Source organism: Trachypithecus francoisi, unplaced genomic scaffold, assembly GCF_009764315.1.
Source record: "Trachypithecus francoisi isolate TF-2019V2 unplaced genomic scaffold, Tfra_2.0 Lachesis_group14, whole genome shotgun sequence".
In the NCBI taxonomy this organism is placed as follows: Eukaryota; Metazoa; Chordata; class Mammalia; order Primates; family Cercopithecidae; genus Trachypithecus; species Trachypithecus francoisi.
Window position 1 is genome coordinate 6,743,113 of NW_022681459.1, and position 22,388 is coordinate 6,765,500.

General features: G+C 35.4%; 1 long non-coding RNA gene across 1 annotated transcript; it reads left to right on the top strand.

Annotated features, from left to right (window-relative positions):
• The first annotated feature begins 1,381 nt into the window (after window positions 1-1,381).
• Window positions 1,382-21,044, top strand: LOC117096669. Its single transcript, XR_004442578.1, has 6 exons — window positions 1,382-1,421; window positions 1,691-1,790; window positions 3,153-3,245; window positions 13,564-13,756; window positions 16,803-16,956; window positions 21,008-21,044. It is a non-coding gene; the product is annotated as an uncharacterized LOC117096669 (long non-coding RNA).
• The last annotated feature ends 1,344 nt before the right edge of the window (window positions 21,045-22,388 follow it).

Here is a 22,388-nt window from a genome sequence, read left to right on the forward strand (position 1 = left end):
TGTTGGTCAGGCTGGTCTTGAACTTCCGACCTCAGGTGACCCACCCATCTCGGCCTCCCAAAGTGCTGGGATGACAGGCGCGTGCCACCGCAACAGGCAGTCTTTCTTTTTCCTAATCCAGCGCTTAAGCAGGACAGGAGTAGGATGCTGGATACCAAATGCTTCTAAGACACTGAACAATTTCAAAGGCTATTCTCTGGAAGACAACGAATAAGAGCCTCTACTGTGGGATTTACCCAAAGTTTCCTGGATGTTTCTGAAAACACCCCATCACCTAAAAGCAGAGTTTTGATAGAAATCTGTGTGTGCTCGTGTGTGTGTTTGCAGGAGGGAACAATACGGAGCAGTCAATACATTTATCCCCCAACTTTACTCCTTTGTCCTTTTCTGATATACCCATTACCAAAAGTCCTTTTAATGCCTATTTCTGTCTAGTGGGAATCTATTCTTTTCTTCCTCATTTTAGTTTCATGACTTTATGAAATTAGCAAATGGTGGCAGGGGTAAAAGTCTGTTATTTTGGAAGAAAACTATAGGCAAATCTTTTTTGTTTTTCTTAAATCCCCTGTACATCCTAAGGATTAGTAAGTGCTTATATGAGAGAAGTAAAAATGATATAAGAATGTCTAAGATGGTTACTTACTCTGAACTTAGCAAGGTCAACATAATACAATACATATATGTTAAGCTAAAATCAGAAAACAGAAAAAGAAATAAAGAAACAAACCTGAACACATTACTGGAAAAGTAGTTTAGTTTCCTATGTAAAAAGTGCAAGGGTGATCTTTTTTCCTTATCCAATGAGTTCAGCTGTGTCTGAGTCAATTTCATTATTAAAATTTTTTTAAAATGTAGAATTCTACTTGACCAAGTAAATTAGAAGTATACATTTCATGTTTGTTGAACTTTGCACAAAATAGAATTTATACAATTCCACTTGAACATGTTCATAATTATCTATTATTTAGTTTTTTATAGAAATACCAAATCAGATGTCTATTGATTTTTAAATTCTCATTTTCTTCTCAAAGAGTAAGCATTTGAATTTAAATGTCCAATGATAGTAAATTTGATATTGTATCATTATGACAACAGCAAAAATAATCTCATTGAGAGATGTTAATGAAATTTCATGTATATGTGATTTCATTACAATTATTTCATTGGTCAGCATATTTTAATGGAGTTTTGTTAGCTTTTTCATATTCATGTGTGAGAGCAAAAAATAGGCTAACATGCTTTAATAAGAGTCTGCATATCTTTCAAAAATTAATTTTTGAACATTGTTATTGGTTAAATTTAAAGAGGTAGATGAAAATTAGGATAAATATCTCACTTGACATCTTACTCTATCTCTGTGTAACAGAGTTATTTTTTACTTTACAGCATGACTGAGCAGTTCTCTGATTATTCTTCTGTTGGTAAGCTTAGACAATTGCTCTTGAAGCTTGTCTATGATAAAAAGAAGTCATAACGATTTATAGTATACTGTTTAAAGTTCAAAATTGCCCTGCTTGTAAACCTGGGAAAAACATACTTGCAGGTACCTTACATGTAACTTGTTGGTGATATAACTAATTGGAGATATGATTTGACTACATGACTAGGGATATAAAAGTCCTAACTGGACACTTGGGTCGATCTCTCCTAATCAGGTTTCTTTACATATGTGTTGGTGGTTATTTTCCAGGGACAAAGAGAATTCTGATAACCAAAGAAAGGATCCTGGTGAGCTGTTCCTAGGAGATTTGCTGATGCCCAGGGCTTATCTGTGCCTTCTTTCTCTGGCGGTACTGCATACTTCGCCTCAACAATGTCCTTCATAAGCATGCTCTGTGAAGTCTAATGAGTCATTTCATTATCCATCTATCCAATGCCATTACCAGATATATGCACATTGTACAGCTTCTTCTTAATTCTATTGGTAGTCACCTGTGCAATCTTGACAATATGCTCATACCTCAGTTTATCAAATAAACAATATCCAGGATAATTGCTTTATTGAATTTGGCTTACTTAATATACCTCTTCTTTACCAAATATTTTATATATTTTTGTTAGTTTCATGTTTCTTAATCCATTAATTTTAGATAATGTCTCAATGCCACTATGTAAGAAAAGAAAATATGTGCTTCAGCCCTCTCTCATCTATTTCTAAGTAGTTTCATCTTCCAACTTCCAGCAACTATAATTTGATTTTCCAATTGTATAACATGTTTAGAAACTATAAGTTTCTTTAAGTGTCTGTCAGTTTCAAAACTTGTGTTAGGTTTTCAAAGTCTACAACACGTTTAGAAACTATAAGTTTTGATGAGTTGTATAAGGATAATTTTTTTTTATTTTCATTTTTTGTCTACTAACAGGGAGGCAGCTACTCTGTACCACTTTAGGGTGTTTGACATAATAGGGTCCATCTTTTGATTTTAAACTATAAAATCTCAGCTCTTCTAACCCTGGGAATTGTGAATCCATACCTCTAAAATTAACTTGAAAATCTCTCATGAAGTGTACAAGAAAGTATAACTCGAAGTAGAACTACCTGTTCTCAGGGAGATAAGAAAAGTTTTACATTATTGTGTAATTTCATGTGAAATTTTATCCAGACTGTTTTCTCTTTCTCAGTACTCGCATTCATATAATCTGATCCATACTCAATAATAAATTGGGTCTTTCCTTTCTTAACAGTATGGAGGTCTCTTTGTGTGATAGGATTTTTTATTCTCTCATTGTTGCCTGTTTGTTGGTTCTAAAATTAAACTCCAATGTAGAGTGCTTGCAAATTTATGATTGTATAATTTTGTCCACCAAGAAGATTGATAGGAAAGAATGGATGATCTATATTAAAGTCATGAAGCTTGTCCTATTTGAATAAGAATGTTAGACACCAATGTATAATGGTATCCTTTTATATAGCACAGAAATAATTTTCAAAATGTATGTCACAAATTATATCATAATTAAAACATGATTTCTTTTGATAGATTGTTTTACCTAGAGTAGGCAATACTTTTTGCACTTTTATGAAAGATACATATTACTTCATTTTATTAATAAATACACCAAGCACCTTCTGACGTATTACATGTTAAAATGAATCTTACTTATATTTGGATGCATCCATCTCAGTGCCCTGAATTTCCTTTCCAATGCAGATTGGTCACTTTTTAGGCCTGCTACATGTTGCAGAATGTTGGATTCCCTAAATATCAACAACATAACCTGTTTCTAAGAGAAAGCTGACCAAGGTAAAGGACAGCACTATTTCTATGAAGCTTGGGCAATGTCTTGAAGTAGGGAAGAGACATTAGAATTTATTGAAAATTGGAGATTTAGTTTAAGGCAAGAATTTCAATGTTGATGGGCTTGATTAAGATTGGGTTAAGAATAATACATGATACAATAGCCTTCGATTAGTGAAAAACAAGGTGAAGATTTTGAAGCAGAGAATTTAATGAATCTCAGGTCACACACTGTTAATTTTTATTGAATTGAATAGCTGAGAGGTCTTCAGGAAGTTTCATAATGAACAATTAAACAATTTGCTTGGACTACAAACACTTGAGAAAGTACAGTAATGTTATTGAAGACAGTGGAATAGGAAAATCATGCTATTTTAGTGTTATGGGCTGAAATATGTCCCTCCAAAATGTATATATTGAAATTCTAACCACTAATATTTTAGAATGTGACTATATTTGAACATAGGGTCTTGAAAGAGGTAATTAGGATAAAATAAAGTCATAGGTATGGGCCTTAAAACAATCTCACTGGTGTTCTCATAAGTGGGAGAAATTTGGACATGGATATGCATATTCACAAAGGAGCAACCATACTAATGCCAAGGGAGAAGACGGTCATCTATGAATCAAGGAGAGAAGCCACAAAATGAAACTAATCATGCCAGCACCTTGATTTCAGTCTCCCAGCTTCAAGAATTTCTGAGTAAATATTGACCTTGTCTACCCACTTTGAGTTTCTGTTGCTTAAGTCATTCAATCCATGGTAGTTTTTGCAGAAGCCCTAGCAAATTAACATATGCAGGTAAATGGTGGATTGGTAGTTTTGGTCCCCCTGTATTCAGGTTAAATGTGGGGGTGGGCATTTTGATTCAAAACATATATTTTCTTTTTAGCATACTCCTGATTTTAGTTCACTGTTTATGCATACCTATGTATTAGTTTTAATTTTTATGTTGGTAATATATATTTTTCAAATATTTTCATATATTTGCTTAATGTTTAGTTTTTTCTGACCTTATATTTGATTGGCATTTTACTGAGTATCAAATTTATGTTCTATTTTACTTCCTCTTAAATATTATTCAGTTGTTTTCTAGCACTTTGTTATTGAAAAAAATTAATGTTACTTTAATACAAACTATAAATGTAACATATACACACTTTTTCTGTCTTGCATTCTAAAAACCTTTAAAGAATGATTATTAATACCTAGTGATTATTAGTTATCTACATAATTATAGACATTGTTTGTCTTTATGTTAGTCAACACAGGCTGCTATTGTGTTTTATTTATATTTATTTATTTTAATTTATTTTTTTGAGATGGAGTTTCGCTCTGTCGCACAGACTGGAGTGCAGAGGCCCAATCTTGGCTCATTGTAACCTCTGCCTCCTGGGTTCAAGCAATTCTCTGCCTCAGCCTCCCAAGTAGCTGGAATTACAGGCACCTGCCAGCACAACTAGTCAATTTTTGTATTTTTAGTAAAGACAGGGTTTCACCATCTTGGACAGGCTGATCTTGAACTTCTGACCTTGTAATCTACCCTTCTCAGCCTCCCAAAGTTCTGGGATTACAGGCGTGAGTCACTGCACCTGGCCTCAGGCTGCTGTTTTAAAAACTAGCATAGACTAGGTGGCTTGTGAAAAAAAGGTATTTATTTCTTCCAGTCCCAGAGGCTAGCAAGACCAAGATCTAGGTATCCACAGATTCAGTGTGGACCTGCTTCTTGATTCACAGATGGCCTTTTTTTTTTTTTTTTTTTTTGCTATGTCCTTACATGAAAGGAAGGGCAAAGGAGTTCTCTGGGGTTCCTTTTATAAGGGCTCTTATCCCATTTGTAGGAGTTGTCCTCATGACCTAATCACTTATCCAAGGCCTTACCTCCTAGAGTCCTCTCACTGGGGGTTAAGATTTCAGTAAGTGAATTCTGGGGGACACAAACATTCAGTGTATAATATTGTTCCTAACTGTGGCTGCACACTAAAATAAGGCATCAGAGCAACTTTTTTTTTTTTTTTTTGAGATGGAGTCTCGCTCTGTCGCCCAGGCTGGAGTGCAGTGGCCAGATCTCAGCTCACTGCAAGCTCCGCCTCCCGGGTTTACTCCATTCTCCTGCCTCAGCCTCCCGAGTGGCTGGGACTACAGGCGCCCGCCACCTCACCCGGCTAGTTTTTTGTATTTTTTAGTAGAGACGGGGTTTCACCATGTTCGCCAGGATGATCTCGATCTCCTGACCTCGTGATCCGCCCGTCTCGGCCTCCCAAAGTGCTGGGATTACAGGCTTGAGCCACCGCGCCCGGCCCCAGAGCAACTTTTAAGAGATAGCAGGACCAGATGCCAGACCAACTAGATAAGATTCTATGAGGGAGGGTCCTCTCAACCTCATTCTACATATTCTCTAAATGATTACAGCGTTATTGGGAATATACATACATTTCTCTTTATATAGGAATGCCATGTTTACCATCTTGACTACTAGAATCAACTTAAAATTAGCAAAGTGCAGATGATAGATTTAGTTTTGCTCAGTTGAAACTATGCTAGGAATTCTTGTGTTTTCTAGGCAGATAATTCCACTTTTTTAGATCCCTATTCTAGAAGTCAGTGTTGAAGTAACAATAATTCTATGCAACAAGTGGGAGAAGTTATTAATAAAAGCTAATGTAGCAGGACGAGCCACAGACAAAACCCCTTAGACACCAGGTTAAAGAAGGAAGAGTCTTTATTCGGCCGGGAGCCTTGGCAGACTTGTGTCTCAAGAACCAAGCTCTCCAGAGAAAGAGTTCCTGGTCCTTTTAAAGGCTTACAACCCTAAGGGGCCCACGTGAAAGGGTCATAATAGATTGAGCAAGCATGGGGTATGTGACTATGTCCACATACATTAGCAGTGGGGGTAAGCAATGCAAGTATTTCTGCATACCATTGCCTGTGACCTATAGATAGCACAAGCAATTAGGGTGGGGGTTAATCTTTAACCTACAGGCCCTGCCAATGGCACTGACCAGTCTGTTATTTTTCAACTTTCACTTGCTCCTTCTCTTTGGAAACAGGGGACAGTAAGAGAAATGGCCTCTCTCCTCAATAACAAATAATTAACAAAAATTTCAACTGTTGGCATAACCTTCTGTTAATACTCTGCTAATGCTTTCCTTTGCTATTCAACTCCACATGTCCTTCCTCTGTATTCCCAGCTTTGAGCTTCTTGAGGCTGCTATTGGGGAGAAGAGTGCTTCTGCAACCATTTCCTGTGTGTATATTGGACCATGACTCCCTTCACTATCTTTGATGGAGTCTTAACTTTCCATCTGCCTCTGATTTCCCAAACATGTGTTAAAATCTCTGAGCCACCAATTATTTTCTTTCTTGCTACCTCTGTATATTATGTTACTTTTTTTTCCCTTAAGTAGTCATCAGAGGGAAAAAAAGAGAAATATATTTGATATATAACAGATATTAATGCCTTTCACATTATGCCCCTTTTCAATTGTCTCAGAGTACAAGGCTGTAGATAAAAGCTATTAGGATAGAATAAAATAAAACCTTAGTTACATTGTGTTTACGAAAAATATCTGTTTATATGCTTGTTTTTGAAATTTAGTATTGAAGGTTTTTTTTTTTTTTTAATTAAAAAGAAAGGTTCAAACATTTTAATCTATTGGCCTCCAAGGTACGACTTTGGTGTTTTCCCATTCCATTTATTTTAATAAAAAATACCATATAACTGGGTTGAATTCACTCTAATTGTCACCATATCTTTACTGCTGAGGGATTTCTTATCCCGTGATTTCATCTTCTATCTGTTCATGAATAATTTTCAAAGATGAAGCTCTCATATTCAGACAGCTTTCTTTCAGTGTAACACCTCATCACCTGCACTGCAGGATACCCCAGATGCATGTCTCACACATCACGTTGGGTGTATCAAAGACAGAATGTTTACATTTATCTCAAATGCCTCAATGTTCTGTTTTAGGTCATTCTGTTTAGGGTCATTAGGAAAATCTGCAAAATTGTTGTATCTGGGATTTTATTAAATTAAGATATCTCTTTTAATCTTAGTTTTTTTTTGGGAGTATATAAATTTTGTTGGAACCAAACTTGGGACACAAACTTTCCATGGGAAAAATATGACTAGGAAAACCATGAGGCATCAAAAGAAAAATAGATTGTTATTTTGAGGACAAAATAATACAGAACTATGTTTAATTATATATGGCTTAAATATGCTTTCAAAATGTTAACTTCTGATGTATCACAGAAAAGTTGAAATAAACATTTGAGTTGCTGGGAACATCGTCACCTTTCCAGTGAGATGACCTTTCCGGCCTCTAGGGACAGAAGCAGTAGCTGTTATTCCAATGTTTAATCACTAGAACATATACTGAGATGACACTTGTGTAGCACTTCTATGATTTAACAGCAGTAAAGTTAGTAATGTCAGTGCAAATGCTGGAAAAGATCGAAGAAGCAGACCCCTCACAGAAATATTCAAACTTCGTGCAAACCCTGTTAGAAGCAACTTTGTCAGAATTCTAGGAAACGGTGAAAGATTCATAGCAGCAAAGTAAATGCTGAATTAAGAAAAAGACAACTTAAAAATGATAGAAATACTTTTTGACATTTTCACTCATCCTTGCCACACTCCCCTACTCAGCTCAGGGGTATCTTGAAGATGGCAGCCTTGGTTTCTAGTGGAATCCCTGGTTCCAGAAGAGGCAAAGAATTGCATTTGCCTGCTCTAAATTGCCTGGGGGCTTCCCGAAGTGTTGAGGCAAGGCACTTGTCTTTGTTTAGCATAACTGGGAACTGGGTCTGAAAATCTAGGGAGTTGACTAATAAACATTGTAAGGCAAGTGCAAAACCCACAGCCGCCTGGGGCAAAAGATTACACTTGAAGCAAACAATAGAGTCCTAGAAGCCAAGGAGGGAAAACAGGGGAGAGAGTTTCATTGGGAAATTAGGGCATTCAAAAGTTTCTGAGTCTACCTGGGATTTAGAAAATCACATGCATGCCCAGGGTAACACCCATGCTAAGAAAAGGCCTGTGAATACCCAAAATGTTCCCCTTTGGTTAAACTCCATGCACAGTGCAAACAGGATGTGCAGGCTAAGGCAGAGTTTTAAGTGGCCTGGCTGAGTATTGAAGGATTGCCTTATCACAAAGCCAGTCAGTAAAGAATGGGGAAGGTTTTGGATTTTTGCTTTCCTATCTTCTCTCTGTCTGTCTAGGGTCTCTCTCTCTCCCTCTGCCCCTGACAGTCTAGGAAATAACTGCCAAAACACTAGCTAGACAAAAATGAAAGGAAAAGCTATGTCAGTGATCAAACATTACAAAAATTACAGGTCAACAGTTTAACAACGAAAAGACGACCAAATTAAGTGGGCAAAGGGTATATACAGACATTTCTCCAAAGAACTTATGCAAAGAACCAAGAAGCAGAAAGCCCTTGACATGATGCTCAACATCATTAGTCATTAAGGAAATGCAAATCGAAACCACAATTGAGATAGCACTTGTCACCAACTAGGATGGCTTTTTAAAAAATTTAACTTATGGCTGGGTGCGGTGGCTCACACCTGCAATCCCAGCAATTTGGGAGGCCGAGGTGGGTAGATTACGAGGTCAGGGAATCGAGACCATCTTGGCTAACATGGTGAAACACAGTCTCTACTAAAAATACAAAAAATAAGCCAGGCGTAGTGGCAAGTGCCTGTAGTCCCAGCTACTTGGGAAGCCGAGGCAGGAGAATGGCATGAACGCATGAGGTGGAGCTTGCAAGTGGTAGTTGACAGAGGCTGGAGGATGGGAGAATGAGGAGTAACTGCTTGACAGGTACAAAATTTCCTTAGGGGATAATAAATATATTTTGGAGTTTAATAGAGGTGGGTGTATAGACTGTGAATGTACTGAATGCCATTGATTTGTTCACTTTAAAATGGAGCTTAAAATAGTTAATTTTATGTTATATGAATTTCACCTAAACTAAATTAAACTAAAACAAATTAAACTAAAATTAAACCTAAATTAAACTAAATTAAACCTAAATTAAATTAAACCTAAAGTAAACTAAAACAAAAAAGTAAAAGCTACAAACTTCTTGCTGTCCTCAAAAAATATATATGATATCTAATTTTTATATGAAAATCTGTCAAAGACCAGAGGTGGTTTATGTTATTTTGGAATTGACATAAACTGAAAGAAGGTAAATATTATTTGTAAATTTCAGTGGCCCTGAAAACTTTCTGTAACAAGTTAAGAAATAACAATAAGTAATAGTAAATTAATTAATATTTCCTTAAAATCCTAAGTTTCTTTGACTGAATCATATGGCTCTCTTATGTGGAAAGGTTTAGAGACATTGTTGTGAATGGTACCAGAGTATGCCACCCCAACACAGACCTTTTGCCCTATGAATTATTTTGAGCTAGGACTACTGAGAACCAGCAGACTCAGGAAAAGCTCTAAAAACAGGGCATTAATTTTCCCTTTGTAAAGGAAATTTCTATTTGTAAAGGTCTCTTTTTATCCCGGAAGAGGTGGAAAGTTCTCGGAACATTTTAAGAGTGTGCCTTGGGCCTTGATCACTCACATATGACTCAGAATAAACTTCTTTAAATATTTTACAGAATTTGACTCTTTGTCAACAATATCAGAATAGATTAAACATCCAAAATTTCTACAAATTGAAATGCCAATTTCAAATTTTTTTTCACAAGAACACAAATTGTCGTTAAATTTGGTGGCTGTTCATACTCACGGGAATAATCTGAACATAACGCATTTTCCTGCATTGGCCATGTACCTAGAAGGTCTACATTTTTTTTCCGTCTCTCTCTTCAACTTATTTTTCTTAGCAGAAATTTTGATGTCTTAGAATCTACCAGGATTCTTACAGTTAAATAGCAAATAATTTCATTCAAATTAATTAGAGATTTAAAATGAAGTTGGTGAGTAAATATTTGAGAATATTGAATCAATAATATACTATTTTTACACCATTCTTCTTAGTTTTTTCTCTCTCCTCTCCTCTCTTTGAAAGTCATTTAACTATTACCTGTTGAAAGCCCTGCAGGTGGCTCAGTGTTACCCTCATTATTCAACAGGAGCAAGAAAACTAAAGGAGCTTTTGTTCCTAGGCAGTCAAAACAAGATAGGCCAACAATAGTTACAAAGCTATGAATTCCGTGCTAATTAGAGATTTGGAGGGTTTTTGTGAAGCTGCTATTCTTTAGAAACGTTTCCGTTTCTCCTTTCTCATACATTCTGTCTTTTCTGTCAAGTGAAATGTGGCATCTGTGTGTACAGAAAGTTTCTGAGCTAAGTATTTTCCTTTCCAAGATTCAACACCTATGCATTGCAATCAAATCTCTTTTATACCACATTGTATAAGTACATAAAGGCAACAGTTTAATAAATTAATTTTTATTGAGCCTCTGTTAGTAAAAACTTATGCAATTAAATGGTATAGTGCATTAAAAATATATGAAGTGGTTTTATACTCTTTTCTGTGCAAAGGAGTTGAAAAGGTAACCATCCAAGGTTAATTACTGGCAGTAGTAGAAGTAGTATTTTTAGTAGGACAATATTTTGTTAAGTAAAACTAAATTATGCTTATACCTTGCTGTGATCTTATTTTATAATATTAAAGTTAAAGGTTACCTTACAAAACACAATTACCAACTTGCAAAAGTAGTTTAAAGGTCTGTTATTACTTTGCATCATTGAATAAAGTGTTTAAAAAATTGTGTGATAGTGAACAGAATGTATTTAGATTATATTAGTAGATCAATAATAATAATAATTACACTGTTTTTGCCAGGCCTAGCATTTCAGAGAAAACTAGGAATAAGCAAAGGTATAGATGGTAGAAGGGAACATAGGACAGAAAAAAACACATTTAAAATGCTTCTAATAATTTTCCAATTTTAAAAAGTGTCTAAAATCTCTCTGTATTTCTTTATATTTTTGAAAAATTCTGATGACTAGGAAGTTGCTGTTTTAGCTAAAATATGATAAATCTTCTGAACACTAAGTCCAGCCAATGTGAAATTTGGCAGGGCCTATTATCTCTGAGCTACTTCTTGGATTAACCTCTGTAGTGTAATGGAGACTGTTAAGACTCCTGGGAGTGACAGCAACCACAGTGACAGGAGAACACCTGGTTATTGGCATTTCATCCTCTATAATAGATGCCCAAACAGGTCCCCAGACACCTGCAGAAATTACTAGGGTGTGTTAGACCATGACAGTTGATAAATTATTACCAGACACAATCTGGAAATGGGCTTCTAAGCTTTACTATCATCTCTGAAGGAAAAAATACTATTTGCCTACCAGGAGGAAAACTCAGATAAATATTCTAAATAAAAAATCAAAATATATGCATCAGATAAGCAAGCATTCATTATAGTAAATTCAATAGCTCTTAGCAAAATTCGACAACAAAATAATGTTTAGAAAATGATCAAAAATAACAAAGGCATAATATAATTAATGTATATCAAAAATGACAATTTTATGGAGACTTACAGTTTTTGTGCACAAGGACACAGTACTGTTAACAGTAACTATATAAAATTTTAAACAGAAAATAAAAACAATGGTAGAATATTAGCATTGGTGTCAATTCTACATTTTAATTATGTACAGTACAAAATATGTTAGACTTCCATATATTCGTGCTAACCTAGTTGATGCTAATCTAGATCTAACCTAGTTCATGCTAACCTAGACGATCTTCCCAACGTCATAGAGGAAAATTTAGTGACAATAAAGCTTACTGAGTGTCCACTCCGGATACTTACTCAAATATTTCCTAATATGGGTATGTAATCCACATATATGAAAACTCTTCTTTCCTCCCCATTCTTGCACTCACACTTAACAAAGAACTCTTCCATAACCAAATGTGTGTTGTTTGTTTTTTCCCTCACAACAATTTAATTCTCTAATTCTCTGCAGACCCCAGCTGGGTGCCCTGCAATTGAATTAATTCTGACATTCACTGTAATTAGCACAAAACCTACAGGTTAAGGGCTTAGTCTCACAAACTGTCCACACATGTGAAGCCAGCCACAAGTTCCAGGTTTTTACTTGTACTTCTGACTTTCTGGCTATAAATTGGGGTTTCCATGACTCCCTTCCTCCAGTTCAGTCATATTCCGAAAGGGTTCATATGACTCAGGGAAGCATTTTACCTATATTACCAGTTTATTATATATTTAAGGATATGATAGAGGTTACAGGTGAACAGCCAGATGAAGAGGGGGACATTGGGTGAGGTCCAGAAGTTTCCTGAGTGCAGGAGCTTTTCTCACCACAAACGTGAGGGGTGCCACACTCCCCATATGTGGATATGTTCACGAAACTAGATATTCAAACCCGATAGTTCAGGGATTTTTTTAGTGGAGGCTTCTTCACATGGACTCAGTCTCTAGTCCCTCTTCCCTTCCCAGAGGATCAGAAATAGGGCTGAACATTCCAAACTTCTGATAATGACTTGGCCTTTCTGATGACCAGCCCCAGAGCAGGAACCCACCATGAGTTCACCCAGGGATTTTTATTTTTATTTATTTTTATTTTTTTTGAGACGGAGTCTCATTCTGTCGCCCAGGCTGGAGTACAGTGGCCCGATCTCGGCTCACTGCAAGCTCCCCCTCCCGGGTTCACGCCATTCTCCTGCCTCAGCCTCCCGAGTAGCTGGGACTGCAGGTGCCGCCACCACGCCTGGCTAATTTTTTGTATTTTTAGTAGAGACGGGGTTTCACCGTGTTAGCCAGAATGGTCTCGGTTTCCTGACCTCGTGACCTGCCGGCCTCAGCCTCCCAAAGTGCTGGGATTACAGGTATGAGCCACCCTGCCCAGCAACCCTGGGAATTTAAAACTCTTGGAGCTCTGTGTAAGAGAACTGGGCTTAAAGATCAAATATTAGTAAAAATGACACATCTAGTGCCCCCATTTATCAGGATATTACAAAGTTTTTAGAAGCTTTGTGACAGAAATTAGGGGCAGAGACCAAATATTTTAAAATTATGTCTCATATCTATATCTATATATATCTTACACCCAAATAGACATTGGTGTCACAAACTATCCTATCTCCAATCTATTTATCTTTTTAAAAATTATTTATTCTCCCACAAGCGGCTTTTCTCCCTGTCTTTTACTCTATTAAAATGGTGCATAAACTCTAAAATCTCATCACTCTGTTGGATATTCACCTCCTCTTGTCATGCTCCCATGCATGCAAAATTAAAAATTATACATTTACATTTATATGCCTTTTCTCCCGTCAATCTGTCTCTTGTCACTTTATTTTTCAGATCCAGCAGGAGAACATAAGAGGTATAGAGGGAAAGTTTTTCCCTCCTACAGGGCCAATACAATATGCTATTGTTAACATTGTAAACTGAGGTGTAATAATATTTTTAAGTGTTTATTTGAACAAACAATCATTTATGAATCCAGGAGCTCCAGACCAGAAGTGGTTCAGGGATTCCCTGGAGGAAGCATAAGGTACAGGCTTTTCTAGAGTGAATATGGAAGTAATATAAAGAAAGGGATATGATTTGTCTGTGTCCCCACCCAAATCTCATATTGAATTGTGATTTCCATAATCTCCACATGTCATGCAAGGGACTCAGTGGAGGATGATTGAATCCTGGGGGTGAGTTTTTCATGTGCTGTTCTTATGATAGTGAATAAATTTCATAAGATCTGATGGTTTTATAAAGAACAGTTCCCTTGCACATGCTCTCTTGCCTGCCACCATGTAAGACGTGCTTTTGCTCCTTCTTTGACTTCTGCCATGATTTTGAGGCCTTCCCAGTCATATGGAACTATAAGTCCATTAAACCTTTGTTTCTTTATAAATTACGCAGTCTCAGGTATTTCTTCATAACAGTATGAAAATGGATTAATACAGAAAGTATATTTGATTAATTACAGTTATAAAGTTGCCTCATTTAGTCTCTCCTGCTGGAAATATCTAGTCATATATTTAGAAGTTTGCTGGCTGCCTCTGATTTACTGAACTTAGGTATATATATATATATATGGGGGGAGAGAAAGAGAGAGACATTTACAAGAAATAAGCTAAATTTTGCTTATGTTTTCAAATTCAGCAAGGTTAAGGTCACTTGTCAGGCCTAATTGGTTTTGTTTGCTCTCAGGGATTACTCAGGCCTGGTCTCCATTTTAATTTACTTTAATATCATCTCAAGCTAGACGTAGACCAGTGATTCTGAAAGCATAGTCCAAAGGCTCCCACCAAAAAGCCATACAATGTTTAGAATCCCAAATATTTTTGACCCCAATTTACAGCAATAGAAGATGAAGACTTTGAATTGACATCCTTAGGAAAACATACACACAATTAAGTTTTGGTAATGTTCTGGTAAAGATATATTAAGGATATTGTTTTTCTGCTCAAATCCATTGTTACAGATGTTCCTCAAGGGACATCTATTACACTGAAAAAGAGGGACCTGGCTAGTAGAGAGAGGCCATATATGTTTAGACTTAAAAATTATGTTAAGTATAGAATAACTGTTGCTCCTTAAACTTGGAATTTATAATAAGCCAGCTGATAATTATCTGATTAGATTGATGAAAGAGTTGGATTGCCAAAAAAGCCACAAGTCTGTACTTTAAAACTCTGTGACTGGTAAATCTGCAAACTAAGCCTTGAATCCTTAAAATATCAATTTTATTTTATGGTTTATAATCTTTTGCCAGTAATTTGGAAAGTGTAATGAAATCTTCAATTTCCTAAAGAAGTATAATTTATCAAAACTTAGTAACAGAAAATCTAACCTCATCTAAAATAATTAAATAAAACTAATCAACATTAAATACTTACCTCCCCTCTTCAAATTCCACATGTAAACAAAACTATCTGGGCCTAGATGGGTTAGCACATTATCTAAAACAAATACTTAGATATTTTTAAACTAACGTGTATTCTGCCAGTGAGAAAATATTACTTCAATTTATTTGAGTTATAATCATAATAAGAAAAAAAGAAGGGGGGTGAAAAAGGAACACAGAAAATAGTTCAAAATTTTTTTTTTTTTTGAGATGGAGTCTCACTCTGTTGCCCAGCCCGGAGTGCAGTGGCACAATCTCGGCTCACTGCAAGCTCCACCTCCCAGGTTCACGCCACTCTCCTGCCTCAGCCTCCCAAGTAGCTGGGACTACAGGCGCTGGCCACCACGCCTGGCTAATATTTTTTTGTATTTTTAATGGAGACGGGGTTGCACCATGTTAACCAGGATGGTCTCGATCTCCTGACCTCATGATCCACTCACCTGGACCTCCCAAAGTGCTGGGATTACAGGTGTGAGCCACCGTGCCTGGCCAATAATGCAAATATTTTAAGTAAATTTTATCACGTCAAACTTAGTGTTGTATATAAAAAAATACACAAATAAGTTTACTTCAGCATAGAAAAGCAAAGATATCATTTGAAATTTCTTAATATATTATACATAATTAGATTTAAGGTTAAGGCTTTCAGAAATATATTTGATAATATTCAATATTCTACCATGATAAAATTTCTTGTCACTCTAGCACTAGGAAGAAATGTTATTAGCCTGCTAAATGTTGTGCACCAGAGAAAATACAGCTAGAATCAGCTAGAAACATTTCATTAAAAAATAAAAAAAAAAACTAGCAGTTCCACTGTTGTGTTTATAAACTGCAGTTTCTATTGCACACGTACACAGAGTATGTTAAAATATTTATAGTAGAGTCTCAAGAGTAAACCTTTGGACAAGACATAAATGTCTGCCAAAACATTAACTGAGCATAGACTGCCCTTCCCTCAAAAGTATATACGTTCATTCCTTATATTACCTTACAAGAGTCTTATAAACATAACATTAAGTAAAACAATACAAGCTTCAGACAGATATCTACAATTTAAACTCATAAAAAACCAGCATATATAGAGTTAGTGATGAATATATATGTCGTAAAACTACCCCAAAACTGCATAGGAATAATCGAAACTAAATACAGTAGTTACTTGCCTCTGATGAAGGAAGGGTAAAGTAAATACACCCAGGGATGTGGAGGGTGGTACCTATACCCTACTCAGCAAATTTTATTTTTTGAGCTATATTGTTGGTTCATAATTAATTATTATGCCATTCTTTACTCTTTCTTGTATTTGATAAATAAACATTTACTAATTCACTCTTAAAAATAAACAGTGAACACAGTTTTGATAGTTCTCAGTTCTGTGATGTTATTTCATAAAACTACATATACACACGTATAGATTTATGGTAATAAAATGCACAAATCTACATGTATGTGTGCCTGTGTATGTATATGTATGTATATAGATATTCCACAGCGGTAGTACACAGAAACTGAAAGTGGTCCACAAATGACAGAAATTATTAAAAAGGTATAGTAGAAATACATGATATGGAAAAATGAATAAATGTTTTTGAGATTACGTATGGACATAAAGCGAAAGAGCATATGCATAAATATATACAAAAGTTTAACATGTAACTTGTATGCTAAGAATTCATTTGGTTATTTCCAGATCACTTACAAAACTTTGAAGAACAGAACTGTTGCTATGGAGATTCTGCTTAATAGTCCTCAAACTAAAGGCTAAAAAAGCAAAAAATGCATTCATAAGAACATAATGCTCATGTTTATATTTTGAAGATCTATAGCATGAAGCACATGTTTAGGTATTGCCAAATTTTGAAGCAAAGTTTCTAATCCTACTTAATTTAAAATTATTTTGCTATTATTTTAGATTAATTTATATTTGTTTCCTATTGCTCTGTATTCATATTGACAAGAGATCAATTATATATCATCATTATGGGTAGTAGCTGGGAAAAAATCTTCATGAATTATCTGAAAGTCTTAGGAAGAACACATTCTGAATCTTGCAATTTTGTTCAGAGCTATCTCAGAGGCCCCTGTGCATAAAAAGGAATTTTCAGAGCAACAATTTTGGTTTTTTTCTTCCTAACAATTTGGCTTGGGTTCATAACTTGCTTATAGGGATTCACAGATTTCTAAGCATCCCAATCTGCAAAATTACCACATTTCATACATATTGCCCACCTAAGAAAGTCTGTTCCTCTTCAATCTGGCTTGCTCATCTGTGATCTGACAGATGGATTCTACCCACAGGCAAGAGAAAACCTTATTTTAAAAATAAAAATTAATTAAATCAAACTGAAAATCTCACATCAAGTTACAAAGAATTTTTATTAAATAAAATTGTAGTGGAGTACTGGCAGCATTGTTTCATATCCATTTTCATCTGTACAAAAAGTATTTTTTTTTAATTAGTGAGGTGTAGCTAGTGCAGGTATTATTTATCTAAATTTGGTAGCACAGTCAGATTGCAGCAGAACCATGTGGCGACCTTGTGATTTCTTATAAATGTCTATCCTTTCCCTCTTCCCAGATAATAAGATACAATGCTCTTGTTTGAAGCAAAGAAGATCCCAGTCACAAACAAGAGATAGTTATTGAACTAAACCAAAAGTTAGAATCCTCTTCCAAATTTATTCTTGCAGCTAATGGTAACTGTTGTGACACTGCTCTAGCCAATGGGGACAATCTATCGGGTTGTGGGGCTACAGAAAACACTTTTGAGTTTCCAATGAAAGGGACAGATTAACCGGTCAACTCCCCTTCTTTTTTCCTACTGTGATTGGAAGTATCATGACTAGAACTGGGACAACCATTTTGCTACTGTAATTTATATGCATGGAAGTTATAATTTAACATTCTTAGGATGGTAGATGAGAAATATAGAACAATCTTGTACCCTCAATGGCATGACTGAGTGGCTGAGCAAATGCTAGCAACAGCCTAGTGTCGATTTACCTTGTCCCTTTGATTCATAGGGAACCACATATATTATCTGTTTCTTCTTAAAGTAGCATGTGGGGTTGTTTTTAAAGTGTTACGCTCATTTTATCCAAGTTATGAGGTTTATGAGCATAAAGATACTGTGACATTTTATTATTATTTTAATGTTTGTAGGTTCAAAAATGATGCCCCTCTTTTCTGTCCGATCTTGGTAATGTGTGTCTGTTGTTCATGTTTATTATAGCTGGATGGTCATCAATTTTACTGATATTTCAAAGCAGTTTTGATATTATTGACCTTCTCTACTGTTTTTCTCTTTTTGATCTCATTGATTTCTGCTGTCATTTCTATATTTTCTCCTAATGGTGTGTTGCCTGCTTTTAGCTTAATTTGCTCTTTTTTCTGCTTTTTTATTAAAGGTAGATATTCAGATCATTGACTTGAGACATCTATTTTCTATATTTACTTTCTATATTTCTATATTCTATTTTCTAATTTTTCTTTACGGTTTTGACTGAATCGCACAAAATGTAAAGGTAAATGTCAATTTTGTCAGATTAGTTGAGAATGTTCTCCAAGTTTTCCATTTATTTACTCATTTTCTGCCTATTTGCTATATCAATTGCAGAAGAGTGTTAAATTTTCCACAAATTCTCATTGTGAAACATTAATATTTTTCCTAAAATTTTCTGAGATGGTTTTTTCTTTTTTAAAAAACTTTTTTTTTCTCTTGTTTCAGTTTGGGTAATTTATGTTTGCATGGCTTCAAGGCTTTGATTCTGTCTTTATCTCCAACAAGTCTGCCAATGTCACCTGCTATAGGTTTCTTTGTGTGCTACCAAAAAAAGGTATGTCAAAGTTCTTAAACTTAGTACTTCAAAACGTTGCCTTATTTGAAAACATATCTTTATAAAGGTAATTGAGTTAAAACAAGGTTATTGGGGTGGACCCTAGTCCAATATGACTTGTTTCCTCATATAAAATGGAATTTTGAACGCAGAGGCAGACATGCACAGACAGAGGATGATGTGAAGACAAAGAAAGCCATGTGAAGATAGACAATTGGAGTGATATATCTATGAGTCAAGGCATGCCTGAAGCTACCAGAAGTTAGGATGCATGAGGCAGATCCTTTCCTAGTGCCTTCAGAGGGAAAGTAGCCCTGATGACATCTTGATTTCATACTGTTAGCCTGCAGAATTTTGTTTTGTTTTGTGTTTTGAGATGGAGTCTCGCTCTGTCACCCAGGTTGAAGTGTAGTAACACGATCTCGGCTCACTGCAACCTCTGACTCCTGGGTTCAAGTGATTCTCCTGTCTCAGCCTCTTGAGTAGCTGAAATTACATGCATGCACCACCACATCCAGTTCATTTTTGCATTTTTAGTAGAGATGGGGTTTTACCATATTGGCCAGGCTGGTCTCAAACTCCTGACCTCAAGTGATCCATCTGCCACAGTCCCACAAAGTTCTGGGATTATAGGTGTGAGCCACTGCACCCAGCCTAGCACAGAATTCTGAACCAATAATGGTTCTGTTATTTTAAGCTACACAGTTTGTGGTACTTTGTTATGGAAGCCCTAGGAACTAATACAACTCTAAAGTTTTTCATTTCTGTTAGTGTTTTTTATTTATATCATTTGCATTTTATTCTTGATATATTTCTCATTTCTCTGCTGATTTTTTCTATCTGGTCATGCATGTTGGATTTTTACTAGATTATGTAACACATTAACCATAGTTATTTAAACTTCATGTTTAATGTTTCCAAAAATTGTGTAATCTTGCAATCTGGTTCTGTTAGTTATTTTGCCTCTTGGCATTAGGCTCTATTCTCTTGCTTTTTTGTCTGTCTTCTATTTTACATTGAATACCAACTCTCATATAAAGAACACTAGAAATTGAAGTAGACAATGTTTATGATTAAAAATGAAACTGCTTTTTTTCTACAACGCTAATATGTGTGACATTATGCCAATCTAGGAAGGAGTTGACTGGGTTTGGGTTTATTGTTAATGAAAGCTGCCTTTAGGTTTACTAAGGTTACTATACCATTGGCCTTGAGTTCCTTTAGTGCCACATCTTAACTACCTTAGATGAGCTGTCCTTAGATTTCAGGCTACTTGTTTGACCTGTGACCTCAGCATTCTGATGGACATAAGGAACTCTATTAGTTTCTAATTAATTGAGCTTTTCTTTATCATTGAAGAAATCATCGTTTTATTAGATTTCTCCCTCAGATCTCCTCAGGTCTCCAAACGGTAGAGATATTTTTAGTGAAAGTGGAACTCTTCTTGTTGTTTGAGAAAAATAATCATCCACATGATTAAGCACTTTTAGCCCTATAGCCCTATTTTTTGTAACTTGAAATCAAACACATTAGTAACTAAAATATCTTTTGTCTCAGGTTTTGTAACACACAAAGTCACATAAACTCACACACATACTGTGGAAAATGCATGTGTGTCTTTGTGCTTGTGTATATAGGTATATATATGTATATATAATATATATATTTTATATGTATATATAGTGAGAGAGAGAAAGGTATACCTAGATATGCAGTGCTTCAGAGTTGCTTATAACTATAGGTTCTCCAGTATTTATATGCAGTCATATATTGGAAAGTATAAAATATTCCAACATTTCAATACAAAACTTTCAAAAAATGTATTTATTGTCTGCTGCAGGAAAGGTACCATTTAAATATTTTGTGGGGTAAAACTTTCTAATACACTCTATCTTGAAAAAGTTTATAAAATAGGAGGAGGGGAAAAAAAGCACCATGTAGAGACAGTTTAAATTGTTCAAAATTGTTTTATTACTTTTCTATTGTATGTTGATTAAATATAGGAAATAATATATTATATACTATATCCAAATAAGATCATGTGATTTGTTTTTTGCAGCACTATTCACAGTAGTCAAGATTTAGAAGCAGCCTAAGTGTCCATCAGCAAACAAATCGATAAGGAAAATGTGATACCGATACACAATGGAATATCATTCAGCTATAGAAAAGAATGGGATCTGCCATTTGCAACAACGGCGGTGGAACTGGAGGTCACTATGTTAAATGAAATGAAGTAGGCACAGAAAAACAAACTTCATATGTTTTCATTCATTTATGATTACTAAAAACTGAAACAAAGGAAACTATACATTTCTGTAGATTCTCTATCTAAAGATAAGAGAGTAGAATGAAGCTTCCCAGGAAAGGTAATTGGGCATTGACAGGGGGGTGGGGACTGGGAATGGTTAAACGGGTATAAAAATATAGTTAGATAGAATAAATACAATCTAGTATTTCATAGCGCTACAGGGTAACTACAATCAACAATAATTTATTATACATTTAAAAATAACTAAAAGAGTCTAATTGAATTGTTTATGACACAAAGTAAGGATAAATGCTTGAAGTCATGGATACCCCATTTACCTTGATGTGGTCACTGTGTGTGGTATGCCTGTATCCAGCTATCTCATGTACTCCATAAATAAATATACCTACTATGTACTCACAAAAATAAACATTCAAAATTTTTAAAAATGGACATTTTATTTGAGCATTTCTATATAAATGTTTAAAGTATTAAAGGCATGAATAAATATTTACACAGATAAATTAAATTATACTGAGCTCCTTTCAGCTATAAACCTTACATTCCAATACCAGAGTAGCAATTTTCAAATTTATTTAATTTAAAGATGCTGTTTAGTGACATAGCAAGTGGATATGTCTCTGTTTTCTGAGTTCCTGCCTGTCGTAGTATGCTCAAGCTAGCCATAACAAAATATCACAGACTGGGGTGGCTTAACAATAGAAATATGTTTCCTCTCAGTTCTGGAGTCTGGAAGTTCAAGAGCAGGATGCCAGCATGGTTGATTTCTGGTGGGCACTCTCTTCTTGCTGTGTCCTCACAAAGTAGAGAGAAAGAGGAATCTCTCTGGTATCTCTTCTTATAGGCACATCAATCCCATTATGACACCTCCACCCTTATGACCTGATCTAACTCTTATAACTTCCCAAGAGCCCTATCTTCAGATACCATCAAACAACAAGTTACAACTTCAACAGATAACATTTGAGGGATCACAAACATCCAATCTCTTCCTCTGCATAGTAGTTTAAATAAAACTAGTTAGGATTAATGGAAATAAGAGTGTTACCTTTGAAGTGACATCTGATTCTATTTTAGTATTACTACTTAGTCATTAATGGATGCAAAACACACACATACCACACACACAAACACACATGCACACACACACACACACACACACATATGT